This window comes from Petaurus breviceps, unplaced genomic scaffold, assembly GCF_028583685.1.
Source record: "Petaurus breviceps papuanus isolate PSGF00001 unplaced genomic scaffold, PetGlider_PUasm1.0 90750, whole genome shotgun sequence".
Lineage (NCBI taxonomy): Eukaryota > Metazoa > Chordata > Mammalia > Diprotodontia > Petauridae > Petaurus > Petaurus breviceps.
The window spans coordinates 8,140,379-8,159,966 of record NW_027187335.1 but is presented as its reverse complement, the minus strand read 5'-3'; the positions used below and the strand labels follow the sequence as shown (position 1 = coordinate 8,159,966).

The following is a 19,588-nucleotide window of genomic DNA, read 5'->3' as shown; positions in this document are numbered from 1 at the left end:
AGAATTGGACATGACTGAAAAACATGGGCCTGTCACTGTACTAAGCATTTCACAAATATTATCTCAATCACCCCAACAACTGTGAAAAGTGGGTGATAATATTATTCCTATTTTGTAGTTCAGGAAACTGAAATAATTTGCTGAGACAAAGGTAATAAGTGTCTGAAGCTAGGTTTGAACTCATGTCTTTCTGACTCCAGGCCTAGAACCCTATCAACTGAGCTACCTAAGATTCTTCACTTGGCCAAGCTCATCTCTTCCTAGTTCTTAGGGTCTGGTTTTTTTTTTTGCACATGTGTAAATAACTTTTATTCATTCCACTAAATATTTGAAAGAGTCTGCTATGTGTCAGAAACTGTATTCCAAAGGATTACATTAAAAACCAAACTGCTTACATTTTCCTTGGGGGAAAATACTGTTCATATAGGTAAACCAGTACAAAAATATATACAAAATCAATGCAAAGTTATTCTATTAGGGGGAAGGAGGCATTAAGAGTTAGATAAATAGGGGCGGCCAGGTAGCACAGCAAGTATGAGCACCGGCTTCTGTGTTGAGAAGACCTGGAAATCGAATCCCGGGCTCAGACACTTAGCACCCATGCAGAAACACCTGGCCCTGTAACCTTGAGCAAGTTACTTAACCCTAATTGCTTAGGGGCAGCCAGGTGGCTCAGCGAGTAAGAGCACTGGCTCCAGTGTTGGGATGACCTGGATCAAATCCGGGCTCAGATACTCAGCACCACACCCAGAAATATCTGGCAAGTTACTTAACCCCGATTGCTTTAAAAAAAAAAGAGTTAGATAAATAGAAAAGGCTAAGAATTCCAAGAAACAAAGGTCAGTAGTCAGAATATTCTAGACATAGAGCACAGTGTGTACAGAGGTCAAATGAGTGGTCATATGTGGGGAACAACAAGTATGTCATCTGGGTTGGAATACAAAATGCTTCAGGAAGAGCTGCTCGTGTTGCATAGGTGTATGATGCATGAAAGTCTTGTTTCCATGACTAGGCTGTAAACTTCTCCAAAGAAGTGACTTTGAAAGGTAGAGTAGTACAGTCACATGAGGTCAAGAAATATTTGGGTTTATGTGCCTGCTTGCTAGCTTTGTAACCACATGCAAATGTCAAGTAGCAACCATTTAATCAGCTAACGTGGGGCTACAAAATGAAGACAAAAACACAATTTCTCTCCTCAGGGAGGTTTCATGATAGTTAGCCTCAGTTTCCTCATCTGGAAAGAAGATAATAAAACTTGAACTATTGAACTGTGGCAGCTAAGTAGCTTAGTGGATAGGGTGCTGGGCTTGGAGTCAGGAAGACCTGACTTTATATAAGGGCTCAGACACTCACTAGATGCGTGATCCTGGGCAAGTTACTTAACCTCTGTTTGCTTTAATTCACTAGAGGAGGAAATGGCAAACTTTATCTTTGCCAAGAAAACCTCTTTGGTCCTCATGAAGAACTGGACACAACTGAATGACTAAATAGCAACATTACTGACTTCACAGAATTCTTCTGAGAATAAAAATTAGACAATATAGTTTTTCCGAAGGGGCAATTGGGGGTTAAGTGACTTGCCCAAGGTCACATGGCTAGTTTTTGTGTTAAGTGTCAGAGGTCAAATTTGAACTCAGGTCCTCCTGACTCCAGGGCTGGTGCTCTCTTCACTGTGCCACCTAGCCACCCCTAAGACAATGTATTCTTAAAGTACACGTAGACCTAAAAGCACTGTTCAGGTTCATAAATTAGAGGTTGGAAGGTGCCTTAGAGGTCTTCTAGTCTACTATTCTCCCTTGCCTTTTACAGGTGAGGTATTTGAGACCCATAGAACTTATGATTTGCCCAAGTGAGTCAGTCCAGCAACAGGTACTATATGCTTTCTATGTGCCAGCCATTGTGTTAAGCACTGGGGATACAAAGAAAGGAAAAATCAAACAAACTAAACCTATAGTCACTTTCCTCAAGGAGGTCACATTTTAAAGGGGAATGAGGGGATCCAAATAGTAGTGTACATAGAAGATGTATACAGTGAAAATGAAAGTTAATCTTAGAAGTAAGGCACTTGGCCTTGGAAGTGGGGAGGGACAGGGGAGAACCTCCTGGAGAAGATGAGGTTTGACCTGAATCTTAAGGGAGACCAAGGAGGCAAGCAGGCATGGGTGAAGAGAGAGAACATTCTAGGCATAGGGGACAGTCAATTCCAAGTCAGGACATACAGTGTTGTTTATGAGAAAAAGCAATCCAGTTTAGCTGAACTGATGGTGTTTTGGAAAGGAATAAGATTTAGAAGACTAGAAAGGTAGGAAGAGGCCAGGTTGTAAAGGGCTTTAAATGCCAAACAGGATTTCATATTTTATCCAGGGAGCCACTGGAGTTTATTGGATAGGGTTGTGATGTGGTCTGGAAATCACTTTTGCAGCGGTGTGGAGGATGTACTGGAGCAGGGAGAGACCTGGTTCATGGAGAACCATTAGAAGGTTATTACATTAGTCAAGTGAGAGGTAGTAAGGGCCAAATTAGGGTGATGGTTGTGTGAGTGGAGAGAAGAGGAGATGGATGAGAGTTGCTATGAAGATCAACTTGACAAAAGAGTGGATGTGTTGTGGGAATGCAAGTGAGGGATGACTGAGAATCTGGTGGTACCCCTCAACAGTAACAGGAAAATTGGGAAGAAGGGAAGGTTTAGGGAAAAAAAAGACAATGTATTCTGTTACCTGTGGGAAATGCAATTAAAGATGTCCAAAAGGCAACTGATAATGAAATATAGGAATTCAAAGAGATATTAGAACTCAATAAATATTCCATGGAATCATCTACATAGAAATCCTAATAGAATTGATGAAAGCTCATGAACCTAAGAGATATATTAAGGAGAGAAGAGAAGATGGCCCCAGACAGAGCCTTGTGGGATATGGACAGTGAGTGGACAAGACCTGAATGAAGATTCATCAAAGAGGAATGATTAGACAGGTAGGAGGAGATGCAGGAGAGACTAGTGTCCCAGATGTGAAGGGAGGAGAATGTATCCAAAAAGAGATAGTGGTCAGTTGACATAGGGAAATGAAAAAGGATGAGTCTTTTTAAAAAATGATGAAGATGTTCAGTCATATCAGTCATGTCCAACTCATGATCCCATTTGGGGTTTACTTGGCAAAGATACTGTAATGGTTTGCAATTAACTTCAACTCATTTTACAAAAGAGGAAATTGAGACAAACATGATTAAATGACTTGCTTAGGGTTACAGAACTAGTAAGTGTCTGATGGCTGATCTGAACTCAGGAAAATGTGTTCCTGACTCCAGGCCCAGCACTCCATCCACTCCACCAAGGTTATTAAATATGGCAATTAAGTGATCATAAGTAACTGGGAGGATGAATTGGAGATCAGATTTCAGGGATTTAAAAACTAGTGAGGGAGGATTAGTGATTGTAGAGGATTTTTTCAAGGAGTTTAATCACAAAATGGAAGAAGGTTGTAGGATGATAGCTATTGTTATTTGATGAAATAAGTTTTATTTTAAGGGTATAAATTTCATAGAGATTGAAAATTAGTTTGAGAGTGGGCATAATAGAGCAGGAAATCTTCTGGAGAAGATGGTAGGGAGTGGATCAAAGGAATATGTAGAGAGATTTGCCTAGGGAAGAAAAGGGGTTACCTCTTCATGTAAGGTAGGAAGTGTAGGAAGAGATTGTGTAGTAGATGTCTAAATGATGTAACATCAGGGTAAATGGGAGAAGAGAGATCTCTTAGCAAATGGTTTCAATATGTGGGTGCATATTCAAGTGTGTAATATGAGGCACAGTCCTCAGCTAAGAGGATGAAAGTGGTGCCATGGGAGGCCTGAGTAAGGATGAAGAAAGTTTTGAATATTCTTTGTTATGAGAGGGATAGTGAATTGAGTAGAGAAGCATAAAAGTTTGCCTTGCTGCATTGAGGACCATGTTGCAATCATGTAACAAACCTGTAGTGGATTCATTTGTGGTTTCTTGATTCTGTCCAGTTCCATTCAATAGCATGTGAAGAGAAGAGAAGAAAGGGAATAGGGGGTATGATTCAAGGTTTTGATTTGACAAGATGTGATCAACAATAGGATAAGGGTAAAAAATAATTCCTATGCAGAAGTTGTGTATAGTTGAACCAATTTACCAGGGGATCAATATATGGAAGGGAGATAGTAAAGTCAGTTCAGGGAGGAATGGCCTGAGAAATAACTGAGGGGCAAAAGGACTGAAATTCAGACTGGGCAAGTGTGAAGAAGAGGTCTTGGCAGCTTTAGGTAGAGGGAAAAATGCAACTGTAAAAAAAAATATCATCAGATAGAGGAATTTCAGAGTTCATGAACATAGAAGGAAATGTATGCTTTTTCTGGTTTGAATTTCTTTTCCTGAGTCAATGAACATCATTCTGGTGATGGACTTGTGTGGATTTGGAATCAATTCCAGGAGTTAGAAAGGTCAAGAAGTCTGAAGGCCAGTGAAGGGAGCTGACAGGTTGTAAGGGAAGCTTTTGCTTTGGAGAACTGAATAGAAGGAGCCTAACCCCCTAGCCATGCTTACAAGAAGGCATGAACATTAATAGGAAATTTGTTTTACTTGACTATGATTACTTGTTTCTAGGGTTTTGTTTTCCTTTCTTTTTATTTTTTTTCTCTGTTCAGGTCAGGGGGAGGAGGTAGGGAGGGAAGAAATGCTTGATAATTGAAAAAATTTTAAAAGAAAAAATGGATTTTAAGAGAGTTGGTGCAGAGGAAAAATGAAATGTAAAATTCCCAATCTGCAGGCATACAAACTGCTTTAGACCTTGATATGGTTAAATTAAATGTTTTTTTTTATAGATTGTAATAGGAATTATCTATTAAAGCACTGAATCCTGCTTTCACTAATTCTAGTAGTACATGGTCTGAGTCTTTCATGATTTTTAGTTTTTCTTTGTGTATAAGGAATGAATATCCATCCTATATGTGATTTACATGGCACAAAAAATATCTTCCTTTTGAAGACAGGGGTTTGTAACCTTTTTTTGTTTCATACACCCACTTGGTAGTCTGGTGAAGCCTCTAGACCCCTTCTCAGAATCATATTTTTAAATGTATAAAATAAAGAATTTAGGATTATAAAGGAAGCCATTATATTGAAATAGCAAAATTCCTTTTCCCAACCAAATTGAAATGTCCCTTGAATTCTATTCATAGTTCTGTTGGGGGGTCCATTGGCCCCAGGTTAAGCATTCTTGGTGTACAGATAAGCCAAATTTAAATTTCCCCCAGGAATCCTGGGGTGGGAGCAAGAGTTTGCTGGACATAGTATTAGGCTCCTGAGAAGGTTGTTAAATTGTTTAATTTGAGCATCTTGTACCTCAGAAATCAGCAAACATGACCAGCCCTTGATTTATTGTTGTTTTCTAAAGTTTTAAATTTATTTAAATATAGTTTTCAACATTCATTTCCACAAGATTTTGAGTTACAAATTTTCTCCCCAACTTTCCCCTTATCTCCTATCCCAAGGTAGCAAGCCTACTAAATACCACTCCCCCAAATCTGTTCTCTATTATATCCTACCCCATCCCACCCCCCAACCTTATAGTAGGGCAAGATGGATTTCCATACACCAGTGCCTGTATATCATATTTCAAAGTTGCATGTAAAAAACAGTTTTTTTAAACATTTATTTATTTCTTTTTTTATATTTTTAGTTTACATCATTCATTTCCACAAGATTTTGAGTTAAAAATTTTCTCCCCATTTTCCCCCACCCACCACTCCAAAACAGCAATCCCACTGAATATCCCCTCCCCCAATCAATCTGCTCTTTCCCATATCTTCCCCCATTCCCCCTCTGACTTTCCAGTAGGCATGGTGGATCTCTATGCCCCAGGGTCTGTATATCTTATTCCCCAGTTACATGTAAAATAATAATTAATATTAATAACAATAAAAATATATTTAAACATTTGATTTTAAAACTTTGAATTCCAGATTCTTTCCCTTCCTCCCTCGTCACCCATCCTCACTGGGAAGACAAGCAATACAATATAGATTGTATATGTGTTGCTATGCAAAATATTTCCATAGTGGATATATTGTAAAAGACTGACTATATTTCTGTCCATCCTATCCCAACCCCCAATTTTTCTATAATCTACTTTCATCCTGTCTCTTTTTAAAAGTGGGTGCTTCCAATTTCCCTTCCCCCCAGGCTGCCCTCCCTTCCATTATCCCCCCTCTCTTCCCCTTACCCTCTACTTTCCTGTAGGGTGAGATACCCTATTTAGTGTATATGTCATTCCCTCCCTAAGCCAAATTCAATGAAAATAAGGTGGATTGATTCCCTTTTACCTTCTTGTTCTTCCCCTCCATTGTAACAGTTTTCCCTTGCCTCTTCTATATGAGATAATTTACCCCATTCTGTCTCTCCTCATCTCCTCTCATTATATTCCTCTCTCACCTATTAATTTCACCTTTTATGTATCATCCCTTCCTATTAAATTGGTTCTGTGCCCTCTGTCTATGTATACCTGTAGACATATATACATGTATGCATATACATATATGCATGTATACATACACACACATTTCTATTCCCTTCAACTATTCTCATACTGAGAAAAGTTTTGTAAGTTATAATGATCATTTTTCCATGTAGGAATGTAAATAGTTCAACTTTGATAAGTTCCTTATGATTTCTTTTCCTTGTTTACCTTCTCATACTTCTCTTGTTTCTTTTATCTGAGTGTCAAATTTTCTATCCAACTCTGGTTTTTTCATCAAGAATGCTTGAAAGCCCTCTATTCCACTGAATGACCATATTTTCCCTTGAAACATGATACTCAGTTTTGCTGGGTAGGTGATTCTTGGTTTTAATCATAGCTCCTTTGCCCTCTGGAATATCATATTCCAAGCCCTTCGATCCCTCAGTGTAGAAGCTGCCAGATCCTGGGTTATCCTGATTGTGTTTCCACAGTATTCAAATTGTTTCTTCCTGGCTACTTGTAATATTTTCTCCTTGATCTGAAAACTCTAGAATTTGGCTATAATATTCCTAGGAGTTTTCTTTTTGGGATCTTTTTCAGGAGGTGATCTGCGGATTCTTTCAACCTCTATTTTGCCCTCTGATTCTAAAACATCAGGGCAATTTTCCTTGAGAATTTCTTGAAGAATGATTTCTAGCTTCTTTTTTTTGATCATGGCTTTCAGGTAGTCCAATAATTTTTAAATTAACTCTCCTGGATCTATTTTCCAGGTCAGTGGCTTTTTCCATGAGATATTTCACATTGCCTTCTATTTTTTCATTTGTTTGGATCTGTTTAATACTATCTTGATTTCTCAGAATGTCACTAGCTTCCATTTGCTCCAATCTAATTCTGAAGGAATTATTCTCCTCAGTGAGCTTTTGAACTTCTTTTTCCATTTGGCAAATTTGGTTTTTTAAGTCATTCTTCTCCTCATTGGATTTTTGAGCCTCTTTTTCCATTTGAGTTAGTCTATTTTTAAGGTGTTATTTTCTTCATTCAAGTTGTTGACTTTTATTTCATAATTTTCTTGCATCATTCTCATTTCTCTTCCCAATTTTCCTCCACTTCTCTTATTTGGTTTTCACAATCCTTTTTAAGCTCCTCAATTGCTTGTAACCAGCTCATATTTTTCTTGGAACTCTTGATGCAGGAGTTCGGACTTTGCTGTCTTCCTCCTGTTCCATGCTTTGATCCTTTTTTCCCCCCAAATAGGAATCTAGTATTGGATTGCTCTGCTTTGTTTGTTTCTTTTGCTTGCTAATGTTGTCACTTAATTACTTGACTTTTGAGCTTTTTGCCACAGTAGAACTCTGCTACCCAAAAGGGGAGCTTTGTCCTAATTGCTGGGGTTTTCGCAGCTGCTGGAACTATTAGTTAGATGCCCTCTGTGAACCCTCCACACACTCTGGCAAACTAGTCACACACTCCAGGACTTCCACCCTCTCACTTTGTCCCTAGCATCTATGGGTTGATAATTCTGGAAACCACCACAGCTGCTGGTGATCTTAAGACCCTTCAGCTGGGGGCTCATGCAGGACTGGGCTCAACTCCCAATGTGCTGTTCTGGACCCTTCCTGCCATCCTGCTGGGGTGTATTCAGCAGGATGTTAGCTTCTTTCTGTAATTTTGTGGGTTCTGTAGCTCCAAAATTGGTTTAGAGTAATTTTTTACATGAATTGTAGGAGGTGGGAGCAGGGGCTGCGTGGAAGTCCTGTTTCTACTAACATTTGGTTTTAAAACGTTGATTTCCAGATTCTTTTCCTTCTTCCCTCCTCACCCACCCCCACTGTGAAGACAAGCAATTCAATATAGGTTATACGTGTGTAGTTACACAAAACATTTACATAGTTATATTGTGAAAGACTGTCTCTCCCTCCATCCTATCTTGCCCCCTACTTATTCTATTTTCTCCTTTGACCCTGTCCCCTTTCAAAAGTGTTTGCTTCTAACTACCCTCTCCCCCAATCTGCCCTCCCTTCCCCCCTACTTTCCTGTACGGTAAGATACACAAATGAGTGTGTGTTATTCCCTACTTAAGTCAAATTCAGTGGGAGTAAGGTTGACCCATTCTTTCACCTTCCTTCTCTTTCTCTCCATTGTAACAGTTTTATCTTGCCTCTTTTATATAAGATAATTTATCCTATTTTATCTCTCTCTTTCTTCTTCTCCCAATATATTCCTATCTCACCTCTTAATTTTATTTTTTAGATATCATCCCTTCATATTCAACTCATCCTGTGCCCTCTGTCTATGTATACATTTACACATATATATACACACACTCACATATATATTTATACACACATACACCATCCTATACATATGTACATATGTATGTATACATACATACATCTACATATATATTCCCTTCAACTATACTCATACTGACAAAAGTCTCATGAGTTACAATTATTGTTTTTCCATGTAGGAATGTAAATAGTTCAATTTTAGTAAGTTCCTTATGATTTCTTTTTCCTCTTTACCTTTTCATACTTTTCTTGCTTCTTGTATTTGAAAGTTAAATTTTCTGTTCTGTTCTGGTTTTTCCATCAAGTATCCTTGAAAGTCCTCTATTTCATTGAATGACCATGTTTCCCCTAGAGCACTTTACTCAGTTTTGCTGGGTAGGTGATTCTTGGTTTTAGTCCTAGCTCCTTTGGCCTCCAGAATATCATATGCTAAGCCCTTTGATCCCTTAATGTAGAAGCTACATAACTAGTGTTATGCTGATTTTGTGTCTAAAATATGCAAATTGTTTCTTCCTGATTGCTTGCTGTAATTTCTCCTTGACCTGGGAACTCTAGAATTTGGCTATAATATTCCTAGGAGTTTTCCTTTTGGGATATTTTTCAAGAGTTGATCAGTGAATTCTTTCAATTTCTATTTTGCCCTCTGGTTCTAGAATATCAGGGCAATTTTCCTTGAGAACTTCTTGAAGGATGATTAACAGGCTCTTTTACTTGATCATGGCTTTCAGGTAGTCCAATAATTTTAAAATTATCTTTCCTGGATCTATTTTCCAGGTCACTGGTTTTTCCAATGAGATTTTTCACATTACCTTCTATTTTTTCATTTGCATGGATCTGTTTTATACTATCTTTATTTCTCATAAAGTCACTAGCTTCCATTTGCTCCTATCTAATTTTGAAGGAATTATTCCCTTCAGTGAGTTTTTGAAATTCCTTTTCCATCTGGCAAATTTTTCTTTTTAAGGCATTCTTTTCCTCATTGATTCTTTGGACCTCTTTTGTCATTTGAATTAGCCTATGTTTAACGTGTTATTTTCTTCAGTAAGGCTGTTGACTCATTTTTCATGATTTTCTTGCATCATTCTCATTTGTCTTCCGAAGTTTTCCTCACTTCTTTTACTTGATTCTTTTTTTTTTTGCTTTTTGGAGGGCAATTGGGGTTAAGTGACTTGCCCAAGGTCACATGGCTAGTTTTTGTGTTAAGTGTCTAATGCCAGATTTGAACTCAGGTCCTCCTGACTCCATTGCTGACTCTCTATCACTGCAGCACCTAATTGCCTCTTCTTTTACTTGATTTTCTAAATCCTTCTTGAGCTCCTCCATGGCCTGTAATTAGTTCATATTTTTCTTGGAGGCTTTTGATGCAGGAGTTTTAACTTCGTTGTCTTCTTCTGTTTCTGTGTTTTGATCCTCTTTGTCCTCAAAAAAGCATTTTGTGGTCTGATTATGCTTCCTCTGTTTGCTCATTTTGCTAGCAAATTACTTGACTTTTGAGCTCTTTGTCACATTAGAACTCTTCTTCCAGAGTGGAGGGACCTGTGTCCCAAATTTCTGGGGCTTCCATAGTTGTCAGAGCTGTTTTCAGAGCTATGAGGAGAGTGCCCTCTTTACAGTCACCACAACCTCTGGCACACTGGTGTTCCTCACCCCAGGTCCACAACCCAAGACTCTGACCCAGATCCAAGCTGGTCAAAGCAAGTGTGATTAGCCTCTGAATGGTGTTTTGATCTCCTTAAAATATGCAGGCCAGGAGCTCCAGAGGTATCCATGGGGCAGCATTTGCAGCAGCCACCTCTCTCCTTGGGGTCAGGGGCCAGACTATGCTCTTTTATCATGCTGTATCAACAGTGTTCCCCACTGACCTTTTACTTTCTTTTTGGTGTTTATGGGTTGAGAAGTCTGGAAACTGCCATAGCTTCCAGTCATTCACTCTCCTAAGGTCTTCTCAGGTCTGTGCTGCTGGTTGGGGCTGCCCTGGGTCTGGGACTGCACTTGGCTCCCAGCTTGGTTTGACAGACCCTTTCTGTCAGCCTCCCAGGCTGCCTTCAGTGGGAGACTTTTTCTTTCTGTTACTTTGTGGGTTTTGTAGCTCTAAAATTTTAGAGCCATTTTTTACAGGTATTGGAGGTGGTTGGAGAGGGATCTAAAGCCATGTTTCTGCTTTTACTTTGCTGTCTTGGCTCCATCCCCTCACTTGATTTATTGTTTTGTTGATTATTTAAACTTAAGAAAGTGATAGTAAAAATATTAATAATGTAGGTTATTATTTAGGAGTATTATTAGTACTATTTTTTTTCAGAGAGCCTATTGTTAAATATTTACCAAAATACCTCTGGATAGCATGTATAATGAACCAGAGTGTGACAAAAGAGGATCTAATTCTACTGTCATTGAAGGTCAGATTCCCTCAAAATCAATCTGGTTTGACGTACTTGTGGGGCAAGGGCAGAGGGGCACCTAGTGGAAAAGTGGTGGGTATAGTGCTCTAGCTCCTTAGGCTCAGCATATGTTCTTAAAGTTAGAGTACACATATTTAAATAGCTTCCCCCTCCTTCCACACAATTCTTGATTAGTGGGACCAACTGGCAGAAAGATACTGTGTATGAGCTTGAAAATGCCTTGTTGAGTGTTATGTTATTCTGTGACTATGTATCCCACTCCTGGGGATTCTTCTAGGCACAATGGGGCCTTGCCAAATAAAACAACACTATGAGAAAAGATAAATTCTCTCTGACATTATGAAGTGGAAAAAGTGAGAGATTTGGCTAAGACTCATTTTGAAGACAAATTTAAAGGCAAAATCCTGTGCCATTCAACATTTGGTCCAATGGATGCTGTTAAATCAATATGCAAGGAAGTTAAAGAGAAGCTGAAACACTTGACAGATGACCATTCAGCAAACACAAATTATAGGTGAGAATGAAAAAATTTTTTCTTTCCTGACTTCCTAAATTTAAATCCCAAAAAGGCTGCCTCTGGGCTCTGCAGGTGGAATCTAAAAAGAAACCTTTCTGTGATTTTGCTCACCTGAAATGTTATCTTTAAAATGACTGAAACTTTTTTGTGCTGTCATGTAATCACTATGAAAGCTATTAGAAACTTCAGACTGAGAATCTTTGCACCCGTGCTCAGAATTGCAGAACTCTATAAAACTCCCTTGGAGCAAGGCTATTAGTCTTGTCGATACTGTCTTCATTCAACATTGAAAACAGAGGTACACATAACTCTTAGTTGTAAGGTACTGTCCAATGCACTAGAAGAACTAGGTTTGGAAGGAAAAAAAAGACATTATCCCTGTAAGAAAGATCCTTCTAGCTCTAGAACAAAGTCCTTAACCTGGAGTCCATGAAGAAGGTCCAGCAGATGGATACTTTTGACTAACTTAGAAAAAGTGCATCTTAATTATTTTTTACTAATATTTAACTGATATTTAACATTTTCTATAATCATAAATGTAACAAATGACAGTAGTATTATTTCAAAGTTAATTGAATGTCCAAACATAGCATACATGTTGCCTTCTTAAAGAGAAGTCCACTGTTCAGTGTTCTTGAGCAATCTAAGCAACAACAGCCTTCACACTGTATCTTAAACATTAAATTTAATTTTAGCTTACCTGTGTTCTATGTGTTAAACACTCAGTTATGCTACACAATTTTAAAACATATTAATTTTTATGCTATTATTTTATTTCATGCATTTATTTTATTTTATGCATTTAAAAGAAACATTATTCTCAGAAGAGATCCACAATCTTCACCAGGCTGCCCAAGGAATCTGTCACACACACACACACATATGTACATGCATATGCATGCTTGCATGCAAAAGGGTAAGAACTGTTCTAGATCTATGAATCTATGAACCTATAATCTCAACATCACTCATCTTCAGGTGTTTTTAATATACATAAGTGTACATATACACATATATGTAACACATACACATGCATAAATACATATGTGCTTACATATGTATATATGTGTATATACATATGGTGTATATATGTATATATACAGCACATATACACATGTATATGCACACACACATATATGAAACAATTGGTCTCACTGAATGGTAACAAATAGCTGAGTTATGCTGGAAGATACAACAACAGAAATGATGTTAATAATAATAGTGACTAACATTCATATAACACTTAAAAGTTTACAAATGACTTTATATTTTTCCCTTGATTCTCATATTACAACTCTGTGAAGTATGTGCTATTATTATCCTTGTTTTGCTGAACAGATTATAACAGCAGGAGCTTGTACCTTCATGAAGGAGGTTGATTTGTTTTCAGAATCAAATGAGATCAATCAATCAATCAACATTCATTTAGTGCCTACCAGGAGCTACATACTGTGCTAAGCATTGGGAATACAAAAAGAGGCAAAAGACAATCCCTGCCCTCATAGAATTTATAGTCTAAAGAGAGAGACAACATACAACAAATATATATATATATATATATGTATATGTATATATTTATATGAAATTATAAATGGAGGGGAGGTACAAAAATTAATTGGCAGAAGATTCCCACAAAAATTTAATTTAAGTGGAATTTAAAAGAAGATAACTTTTAAGAAGTGATTTTTCAAAACTTTTGTTATTCTTTAGTCAGTTCCATCATGTCTGATCCTTTGTGACACCATTGGACTTTTCTTGGAAAGATACTGGTGTGGTTTGCCATTTCCTACTGCAGCTCATTTTACATTTGAGGAAACTACAGCCAATAAGGTTAAATGACTTGCCCAGGGTCACATAGCTAGTAAGTATCTGAGGCCTGATTTGAATTGAAGCCTGACTCCAGGCCTCACCCTCAATCCACTGTGCCACCTACCTGCCGAATGTCCATGTACCATTTTCATCTTTATTTGATCTCAGAAAACCACAGAAGTTGTTGCATCTTCGACCTAATAACCGCTAGAAAACAACTCCATTTCATGGGGTTGTTAACTCATAAATTTCCCCTGTGGAATTAGGAACTTTTGTCCTTTCTCCTTATTGTCAAACCTTGTCATCACCATCCATCCCTCTCTTCATCCTTGCTCTCTCAATCCACAAAGTATTTTTCTAGTCTCATTTCCCTCCCTTCATGGTCTTTTCCACATAATCTGTCATTTTATCAAGGAACTTTCCTCCACAATTGAAGCCCTTACCTTCTTAAATTTCCAGTTCCTCTCTGATAATACCCAAATATGGCTTACCCCCTCTACTTTCTCCTGAGCTATCTACTGTACTGATTGAATATGCTACAAATTCCATACTCCTCCACTCTGGTTATCCCTGTTTTGTGGCAATCACTCCTCATCTTCCCTAACACTTTGCTCACTATATTGGTTGTTCCATACTTTTCAAGTATTCAATTCTACCCCATCCAAATTTCTTTCCTTTGATGACCTTATTTCCTATTTTACCCAACAATTGTGTGCCATAGTGGATAAAGCACCAGAGCTGAATTAGGAAGATCAGAGTTTGATCCCTGCCTCAGGTACTTACTAACTATGTGATGCTGGGTAATCCTGTCTGCCCCAGTTTCTTAATCTGTAAAATTATTATAATAAAAGCACTTACCACCTAGGGTTGTTGTGAGAATAAAATGAGACAACGTTTGTAAAGTGCTTGCAAACTCTAAAGTGCTATATAAATGGTACTGTTACCATTACTACAAGAGGAACATCTGTTACTATTGCTGCTACTTCTGCTACTACTACTGCTAATGATACTGAGATTAAAACCATCTGCTATAAGTACTCTCACTCATTTACTTCTTCTATCTATGTCTTTATTCATCCTAAATACCTCTGCCCAGACTCTGTCCTCAAGGCCACATTTGGCCCTCTAGGTCTTCAAGTGTTTCCCTTTGACTGAATCCAAACTTTACGGAACAAAACCCCTTTATTTAGTCAAAGGGTCACACTTGAGGACCTAAAGGGCCACATGTGGCCTCAAGCTAGAGGTTCCCCACCCTGGTCTAGATTCAGAGGATGAAAGGACTCCTTTGCCCAGGCTTGACCCCCTGCCTGTGCCCTCAGCTTCAGACCATCAGGTGCCTTCCCTGTATCTGGGTTTAAATTGATCAAGGTGTTTTATACAGGAGACTTTATAGTATTAACTTTCTATTCATTACTCATTTGCCCAATCATTAGAATGTTGCTGTTTCATGACTCTTGTCTTGTCCTCCAGATTTGTGTTTATGAAGATGAAATTTTGGCTTGAAATCAGCATGGCATCTTAGTTTACACAAGCTTCTATAACACTGCCCTGACATTGTTCTTGACCCTTTCATTGTTCTCTGGATTTGTTTATCTGGCTGAAGTCTTTGACTTGAGCTCTGAATGTTATACTCATTGTTTACATTTTTAGATTACAACTTAAGCCGTGTTCTTCCCTCCCCTGCTATATTCTCTTTCTTTTTGAAGCTTGGTTTATAGGGGTATTCAAGTCATTTTCTTTTGTGTTTCTATCTTGAGCTTCCCCATCACCAAAATAGCTCTTCATGCCATTTTGACTCTGCCTCCTGTTTTCTTTCTCCAGGTTAATTAGTAACAGCTATAAAGCCATCCATATTAATTAGTCAATCAACAAACATTTATTAAGTGCCTGCTATGTGTCAGGAACTTAGTTAAGTATGGGAGAAAAAGAAAATAGTGAAAATCCTTTCCTTCAAGGGGATTATATTCTTTTGCATCAACAGCATATACATGATTAAGTGTACACAAAATAGATACAAAGTGACTTGGGGATGGGTAGGAAGGAAGGCACTAGTAGCTGGGGTGACTAAGGGCTATTGCACAGAAAGTGGTATTTGAACCAAGTCTTAAAGGAGACTAAAGATTGAAAGAAGCATAGGTAGGTATCCTAGACATGTGGAAAAAGTCAGTCCAAATGTATGGAGATGGGAAATAGATTTATGTGTTAGAAGAATAAACCAATTTAACTGGATCATAGGGAGTATGAAGGAGAATAATGCATACTTATTCTGGAAAGGTATGATAGAGCCAGGTTGGGAAGGACTTTAAATGCCAAATAGAGGAACTTATATTTGATCCTAGAAATAACTGGGAATACTGGGTTTTACTGAGTAGAGGAGTATTATAGTCAAGCCTGGCCTTTAGGAAAGTCCTGACAGCTGCTGTAGAGAGGATGGGTTGTTTTGGTAAGTGCTTGGTTGCCTCCTGGGGTCCTTGTAATTGTGGTCACTGGACCTCCTCTACTCTGTGCCTGAGCTCAGCTCAGTCTGGCATTTTACATACCCAGAGACTTGTCCTATAGTAGTGTTAGTCTAGGATGGGGTGAGGTGAGGGGAAGATAACTGAGAGACTCTTTTTCTTGAGCTTCAACTGGCAACAAATCTTTTCCTTGACTTCCTGACCTGGAGAGCTTGCAGAAAGGTAGCTGTAATATATATCCTTTTTAATTGTTGGATTGTTCATTTTAATGTTTAATTATTAAAGAAAGTTTTAATTGGATTTTATGATTTAGATGAGCCTGTTGCATTTTTAAAAATCTTGAATCTATTGCACTAAGCCAAATTTAAAACTCAGCCTACAACAATTGTGGTAGGTTCTGACTTGAACCAGAGAGACCAATAAAGATATTATTGTAATAGTCTAGACAAAAGGTAATGACAGCCAAAACGTCAGGTAGTCACTGTATAGATAGAGAGAAAGGGACAGATTCAAGAGATGTGATAGTAGAAATAACAAGATTTGGCAGCTGGTTGGATGTGAGGTAACTGAGACTATGGATTTGAGGACAATTTTGGAGACCTAAATGACTAGAAGAGGGTGATGATCTTGAAAGAAATAAAATAGCTAAGTTAGCAAGCATTTATTAATTTATTACTAAGTGCTAGGCACTGTTCTCTCCTGAGAAAGAAATTTGGTCAGACATTGATGATACCAAGATCATACACTACTTCCCAAGCCGCTGCCAGTTGTCTTGACATTGAACTTTGATGACTCTGTAAGAGAGAGTGAGGCTGATGACTTTGCACAAGTCTGCCTCACATAAATCCAGTTCATGCATGGTCAAGATATCAGCTGTTACATCATGATGTCATTGGTCCTCATTGAAAACAAAGGATGAATGACAAATAAAAGCAAAAAGACATTTCCTTCCCTTGTAAGTTCCCAAGAGCTTACTTCCTAATGGGGGAAGACAACACTTAAAAAAGCATAAAAATAGGGAGTAGGAAAGAGGGAAATGATCTGGAGAGTGAGAAAATGGATCAGACTTTTCCTTAAAATAAAGATTCCAGAAGAAAATGGCCAAATGGAGAATTTAAGAAGTAAAAAGCAAAATAAAGGACTTAACAAAATGAATTAATTTTGGAGGTAAACAGAACGAGTTACATTTTGGATATGTTGAATTTGAGATGTTTGTGGTATATTTAATTTAAAATGCCCAATGGGCAGTTAGTGACATGGGACAAATGCTCCAGAAAGATACTAGAGTTGGATATGTCGATCTGAGAGTGTATTTATAAATTATAATTAAATCCATGGTGGTTTAATTGGTTTGTCAAGTGATACTGTGTATATAGAGCAGAGGAGATTCAGTAAGCCACTTTGGGGTCTACCCAGTTAGTGACATGCAAAGGACAATGATCTGGCAAAGACGATGATAAAGGAGGAGTTATATGTGTAGTAAGAAAACTGAGAAGGAAGTATCACTAAATCTCAGAGAAGAGATTGTATCAAGGAAGAGTTGGTGGTCAACAGGGTCAAATATTGCAGAGAGGTCAAAAAGTATTTATTTGAAGATCATTAGAAACTGAAGGGATTCCCATCCATTGAGGAAAGATTGAATAAATTATTCTATGTGACTGTGGTAGAATACTATTGTGCTATAAAAAATGATGGAGATGATTTCAGAAAAACTTGGGAACTTATGTGAACTGAAGCAAAGTGAAGTGAGCAGAACTAGGAGATGTAAATAGTAATAGCAATATTGTAAAGATAGTAATTGTGAAACACTTAATAGATCTGATCTATATGATGATCCACCACAACTCCAAAGAACTCATGAAATAAAATGCTTCCCATTTCCAGATAGAGAACTGATAGACTCAGCCTGCAGATTGAAATGTGCTTTTTCCCCTTTATTTTTCTTGCTTTTTTTCCCTTTCAGAACATGGCTAATGTAATAATATGGTTGCTTTCTTAATGGATGAGAGAGGGGTTCGAAGGAGGAACATAATTTGGAACTGAAAATAAAATATATTTTTAAAAGGCCACTAGATTTAGCAATTAATAAGTTTCAGTTGAGGGATGAGTCTGAAGCCAGACTTCAAGAGGTTAAGAAAGAAGTATGAGGAAAAATCTTTTTAGACTTATTTTTTGCAGAAGTTTTTCTGAGTAAGGATAAAGAAATATACAGTAGGATTACAAAGAAGGACTGTTAGTGTCTAGAGAAGCTACTTTTTTAAAAAATGAGAGTATCTTGGACATGTTTGTAGGCAGTAGGGAAGGAACTAATAAATAGGAAAAGATTGAAAATTGGAGTGGAAAGTAGTTATGGTGGGGACAATGTGTTAGAGAAGATGGAAGATGATAAGATCTTAGGTAACTATGGAGGGACAGGCCTGGAAAAGGGAAGGGTCACCTCATCATCAGATACTATATAATGGGCATGTCTCAGAGCTGGGACAACTTGAGATCAAGTCACTTCTGACACCAGATGACTAAGGACAAGTTAAAACTTTCAATGTTCTAATCAACTCTCTAGGACTACAAGTTGAAGAAAAATGACTGATCTTTGTTGATAAAGGGAGTTTCTATTATCCAATAATAACTGGGCATGTTTCTTCTACTACTAATAACATCAATAATGATAATAATAATAATAATAACTGGAATTTATATTAAAATTAGCAAAGTACTTGCCCTACCATATGCCATTTGAACCTCCCAAGAAGCTAATATATGGTGTGTCTCAAACATCTTGGCACAATTTTATTGTTGATAAAGGAACTTTCTTCACAATTTTCTCTAAATATTGATGAAACTGCAGTTCCATCAATAATGTACTGATGTACCTATCTTCTTACAGCCCCTTCATCATCAACTATTCCCATCTGTTGTCATCTTTGCCAATTTTGTGAGTGTGGGGTGTAATCTTAAGGTTATTTTTTGAGTTGAATTGAATTGATTAAGATCTTAAGTTCCCCAAAGGCAGAGACTGATTTTTACTCTTTTTTAAATCTTGGTTTCTTCAGCACCTAGGACAATGCCATAGTAGACCATTTAAAAAAAATGGAATTGAATATGCCATCTGAAGGTTAATGAAATTGGGCTTCACATATTGATATGTGTATCACTTCATTGTTAAGAAATTGGTTATGTCTCCAAATTCTATTTTTAGAAATCTCATCTTGCCATTTGATACTTAGCAGTGCTTGAAGGTAACAACGATGAAATTGCTTAAGATGAAGGGGTTTCATTCCTTTATCCAGTTCCTACAAATAAACACAGGCCAGTTGATTAGCTGAACTAGGAAGGACAATGAGCAAAACAGCAAAATCAAAAGATGATTTCTGTTTAGCTTTCTATTGAAAAAAAAAATCAGTTCTTGCAGAGTAGATGCCCAATGTACTCTATACGGGTTTTTAGTACTCTCTTCTTATTGGTGTTAATGTGTGTGTGTGTGTGTGTGTGTGTTTGGTCCCCATCTGCATTTCATTATTGTGGGGAACTTTTGCTGAGGAATTTATTTGCAAATGCAATTCTTTGTACTTTCTATGCAATTTAGAGAGCTGTCTACAACCACTGAGAAGCTAAGTGACTTGCCCACAGTTACACAACCAGTACT

At 37.7% G+C, this 19,588-nt stretch overlaps 1 pseudogene; it reads right to left on the bottom strand.

Annotated features, from left to right (window-relative positions):
- The window catches only part of LOC138145826 (CCR4-NOT transcription complex subunit 10-like), a 30,035-nt pseudogene extending 16,407 nt beyond the window's left edge, over positions 1–13,628 (bottom strand).
- Positions 13,629–19,588: the final 5,960 nt, after the last annotated feature.